This window comes from Triticum aestivum, chromosome 5A (assembly GCF_018294505.1).
Source record: "Triticum aestivum cultivar Chinese Spring chromosome 5A, IWGSC CS RefSeq v2.1, whole genome shotgun sequence".
NCBI classification, from domain to species: Eukaryota; Viridiplantae; Streptophyta; class Magnoliopsida; order Poales; family Poaceae; genus Triticum; species Triticum aestivum.
In genome coordinates this window covers 9,772,379-9,778,137 of record NC_057806.1, presented here as the reverse complement: position 1 = coordinate 9,778,137, position 5,759 = coordinate 9,772,379, and positions in this window count along the sequence as shown.

Sequence of the window (5,759 nt, the reverse complement as noted above, 5' to 3'; positions counted from 1 at the left end):
TCATCTTAACGACAAGTCGAGCTTTCTTAATGGTGACATTTACCATCATTGTCCGTCTTCCTTTTAAAAATCCATCTGTACTCAAGAGCCTTACGACCATCGAGCCTTTCTTAATGGAGAAACCCAGTTTGACCATAATTGCTTGTAGATAATCCCACTCTACACGGTCATAGGCCTTCATCATATCCAACTTCAGAGCACAGAAACTATTAGTTTTGGATCTGTTCCTCTTCATAAAGTGCAAGCATTCATAAGCACATATTATATTATCTGTGATCATCCTACCAGGCACAAAAGCGGATTGCTCCTTGGATATGATATCTGGAAGAATGACTTTTAATCTATTGGCAACCACCTTTGAGGCTATTTTGTGCAAGACATTGCAAAGACTAATCGGCCTGTACTGTGACAAATGATTAGGATTTGTTACCTTTGGTATAAGGACCAAGACCGTATCATTGATGCTCTCCGGATTTTCCTCCCCTCTAATGATGCGCATGATTACTGCAGAGACCTCATCACCACAAATATCCCAGTGTCGCTGATAAAACTGTGCCAGAAAACCATCAGGACCTGGAGCTTTGGTTGGGAACATTTGAAACAAGGCATTTTTTATCTCAGCATTTGTGTATGGCGCACATAAAATCTCATTCATCTCAGGTGTAACTTTCCTCGGAACGTGCCTCAAGACCTCATCCATCCCCTGAACCCCTTCTGACGTATACAAGGTTTTGTAGAACTCCAGAACCATGTTTTTTAAGTCAGCTGGATCCTCAACATGAGTGCCGAAAGCATTTGTGAGTGACCGGATCATATTCTTCTTTCGCCTCATACTTGCTCTCATGTGAAAAAACTTTGTGTTCCTATCACCGGCCGCGAGCCATTCCAGCCGTGATCTCTGACGCCACATTAACTCTTCCCTGTGGTATAGTTCCGCTAATCTCTCATTTAGCTTTAGCTCCGGATGAGACGGACTCATACGCACTGGATCATTGTGCAACGACTCAAGCTGGGTTTTTATATGCCTTATCTCTTTACGAACACTTCCGAAAGTTTCCTTACTCCATTTAGACAGATCATTTGTTATGGACAGCAACTTGTCATGGAAATCACCAACCCCATAGCCAGCGTTCGCCGCAATCCAGCTATTGGTTATTGTCTCCTTCCATGTATCATGTGATTCTCACATCACCTCATACCGAAAGGTGTGATTTGGCCTTGTTGTGTTATGTGTATCATCAAGATTTACAAGTATGGGACCATGATCCGATGTGGCTGAGGTTAGATGTGTCACCGAAGCTTGTGGGAATCTAGTCATCCAACTGGCAGAGGCCAATGCTCGGTCCAAGCGCACCCGCGCATATGCACCTCCTGCTATCTTTTTCTCAAACGTCCAAAATCGACCTTTATAACCCAAGTCCATTAGCATACAAATGTCAACTGTATCTCGAAAGCCCTGTATCTGGGCATTGCTTCTGTTGGCTGCCCCTTCGTGTTTGTTCGGCTAAAGTACCTCGTTGAAGTCACCGAAACAAAGCCACGGCAAGTCGCTAGTAAAGCTAATGCCCTTCATAAGATCCCAAGTTTGATGCCGAAGATGAGTTTGTGCCTCTCCATATACACATGTTATCCGCCAAGGTTCTTGACCTGGTTCCTCAACTTTAGCATCAATATGATAGCAGGAGTCACCCAAGATCTCAAGCTTCATTGTATTATTCCAAAACATGCCCATACCACCACTTCTTCCCTGACTGTCAAAAGCATAAGATTGATCATAACCTATCGTACACGCTAGTGCTTCTACACGCGCCCCACTTATTTGAGTCTCAACAATACAGAGCACGGTAGGGGTAAACTTCATCGCGAATTCGCGAATTTCACGAACTGTCGCAGGTTTACCGCGCCACGACAGTTCCAGCAGAACGTATTCATTGGGCATGGCGGCGCCCCTCGAAGGAGCCCGCCAAATTTCTTGCAACACTAGTAAGAGTCTCATTGCCTTCCTGCTCTGTTCTTGCCTTTTTGGGATCTCTCTTGATAGGTGGACTAACCATGGTGGCAACTGCTGGTACTATAGCCAGCTGATTATCCACGAAGCTGGATACATGCACAGAAGGGGTAGCCGAAGGGTTACTTCCCCGCTCTACTTCCGTCCTTTTCCGTGAGTGTTCCTCCATTACAGCATCTAGAGTAGGATCCTTGCCACCCTCTCCGTGCATAACTACAGACTTCCCCACAGTTGCGTCATTATCGACGTCCTCATAAAACTCCTGTTGTGGTTCTGAACGGCCTCTGCCTCCATTGCGTCCTCCCCTTCTTCCACCTCTGCGGTTTCGATTCTCACCAGGACCCCTACCGGATCTCATAAACAACCAGCACGCAGATCCTTAAAGACGAGAGCAGATGGTGGGTGAATTCCCGTACCATGTTCCTTAAACAGGTGCCCTAGCATTCCACAGACCGCACACCAATCTGGGAGATTTTCATATTTCACTCGATAGATCTGGCACTTCGAGTTTCTGACCATAGACACTGGATTCTTCAGAGGCTTAGTTACATCAATCCTGACCCAGACACGGTAGAAATTACCGGCGAAGTCTTGAGATGGGGGTTCGGCAAACAGGACTTCCCCCACCTTCGCTGCGAGGGCTGGAACTAGATGAGCATACAGATCTAGGACGTCGTGTATCTGCGCCCATATCTCAATCGTATCCATCTTGATGGTCGAGGGCTTAGTCACACCATCATAGGGTTTAATGATAACCGCATCTCCATGGAAGTGCCATGGACCATCATTCATCACCCTCTCCCAATCACCAAGGCACGCAAACTGGATTGTGTATAGGCTGTCTTCCAGCGGTCTGAATTTCACCTCCTGCGCCAGGTCCCGGTAGCACCTGCCACAGCATGATAGCCCGCCGAGCCAAATGCTTGGGCCGCCGATATGGTTGGGACTGACCCAAATTATAAATTCAGTCATCAGAACCCCACTCCCTCTTATTGTGAGAGCTTTTGCATGGTTGAGCATCATGGCTCATAAAGTGCTATGTCGGCAGGGCGAGGGTGTAGTTGGTTTCTCCGGGGGAGCCAACCACAGCCACACTGGTAGTCTTAGAACTTACTGTGACGCCCCCGATTCAATCGTACACTAATCATACACGCAAACGTGTACGATCAAGATCAGGGACTCACGGGAAGATATCACAACACAACTCTACAAATAAAAATAAGTCATACAAGCATCATATTACAAGCCAGGGGCCTCGAGGGCTCTAATACAAGAGCTCATCATCGACGAGCCAGCGGAAGAAACAATATGTGAGTACAGACATAAGTTAAACAAGTTTGCCTTAAGAAGGCCAGCACAAACTGAGATACAGATCGAAAGAGGCGCATGCCTCCTGCCTGGGATCCTCCTAAACTACTCCTGGTCGTCGTCAGCGGGCTGCACGTAGTAGTAGGCACCTCCCGAGTAGTAGTAGTCGTCATCAACAGTGGTGTCTGACTCCTGGGCTCCATCGTCTGGTCGCAGCAATCGGGTATAGAAAGGGGGAAAAGAGGGAGCAAAGCAACCGTGAGTACTCATTCAAAGTACTCGAAAGCAAGGAGCTACACTACATATGTATGCATTGGTATCAAATGGATTAAGGGTATCATATGTGGACTGAACTGCAGAATGCCGTAAAAAGAGGGGGATAGCTAGTCCTTTCAAAGACTACGCTTCTGGTAACCTCCATTTTGCAGCAGGAGAAGAGAGTAGATGGTAAGTTCACCAAGTAACATCGCATAGCATAATCCTAACCGATGATTCTCCCCTCATCGCCCTGTGAGAGAGCGATCACCGGTTGTATCTGGCACTTGGAAGGGTGTGTTTTATTAAGTATCCGGTTCTAGTTGTCATAAGGTCAAGGTACAACTCCAAGTCGTCCTATTACCGAAGATCACGGCTATTCGAATAGATTAATTTCCCTGCAGGGGTGCACCACAATTCCCAACACGCTCGATCCCCTTTGTCTGGGCACACTTTTCTAGGTCATGCCCGGCCTCGGAAGATCAACACGTCGCAACCCTACCTAGGCAGAACAGAGAGGTCAGCACGCTGGTCTAAATCCTATGGCGCAGGGGTTTGGGCCCATCGCCCTTTGCACACATGCACGTTGTGAACGCGGCCGGAAGCAGAACTAGCCCCCTTAATACAAGAGCAGGCTTATGGTCCAATCCGGCGCGCGCCGCTCAGTCGCTGACATCACGAAGGCTTCGGCTGATACCACGACGTCGAGTGCCCATAACTGTCCCCGCGTAGATGGTTAGTGCATATAGGCCAGTGGCCAGACTCAGATCAAATACCAAGATCTCGTTAAACATGTTATCTTGAAATAACCGCGAACGCCGACCAGGGCCAGGCCCATCTCTCTCCTAGGTGGTCTCAACCTGCCCTGTCGCTTCGCCACAAAGATCCACACAGAGGGTCGTCGGGAAAGTATGTCCTTCCAGCCCCCAATTCGTGAATCAACCGCGGGTACTCCTCGAGCCAACCCGACTTTAGTCATCACATGTATCATGTATAAAGTATATAGTATATACCCGTATCACCTCCCGAGTGATCACGGCCCGATAGTATAGCATGGCAGATAGACAAGAATGTAGGGCCACTGATGATAAACTAGAATCCTATACTAAGCATTAGGGTTGCAGGTAAGGTATCAACAGCTGGAGCAACAATGACAGGCTATGCATCAGAATAGGATTAACGGAAAGCAGTAACATGCTACACTACTCTAATGCAAGAAGTAGAGAGAAGAATAGGCGATATATGGTGATCAAAGAGGGGGGGGCTTGCTTGGTTGCTCTGGCAAGAGAGAGGGGTCGTCAACACCGTAGTCGTATTGGGTAGCAGCGACGTCGGTCTCGGTGTCTAGCGAGAGAAGAGGGGGAAGAAACAATAAATATAATGCAAACAAATGCATGGCGATGAATGACATGACAAAGCGTGATGCTAGGTCTGCCCTAACGCGGTACGAGGTGGTACCGGTGAAGGGGGAAAACATCCGGGAAAGTATTCCCGGTGTTTCGCGTTTTCGGACAGATGAACCGGAGGGGGAAAGTTGTGTGTCCGCTATGCTAGGGATGCGTGATGGACGAACAGGCTGCGTATTCGGGTTCGTCTCGTCGTTCTGAGCAACTTTCATGTACAAAGTTTTTCCATCCGAGCTACGGTTTATTTTCTATTAATTTTCAAAATTTTAATCAATTTCTAGGGTTATTATTAATTCGAAAATTACCTAGCTAAATGCTACGGGTACACATAAGTGTACCCAAAGGTGTACACATGGGGCTGACTAGTGGGGACAGGGGGCCGAGTCAGCAGCGCAGTAAGCAGTCAAAGTTTGACTGTTGACTGGTCAAACTGACCAGTGGGCCCCCCTGTCATAGTCACTAGAGATAACTAAGTCAATTAGTTCTAACTTAGACAGATTAATTAATGTTAAATTAATTAAGCAAACTTAATTAGATTAATTATTATTATTTTCTTTCCACTTTTAATTAATTTATTTATTTATTTCGTTTTCGTTTTCAGGGGCGGGCCCCACTGTCCAATGGCTCATGGCCTTGCGGGGTCGGGCGTAACGGGCCAAGGGCGTGCGGGTTACGGGCTCGGGCGCCCAGCCCGATTGGGCATTCGCCCAGATAGAACGGGGGGGGGGGGAGCGACCACGGGCACGGCGAGGCCGCCCGCCTGAGGCGGCAGTGGCGACGCC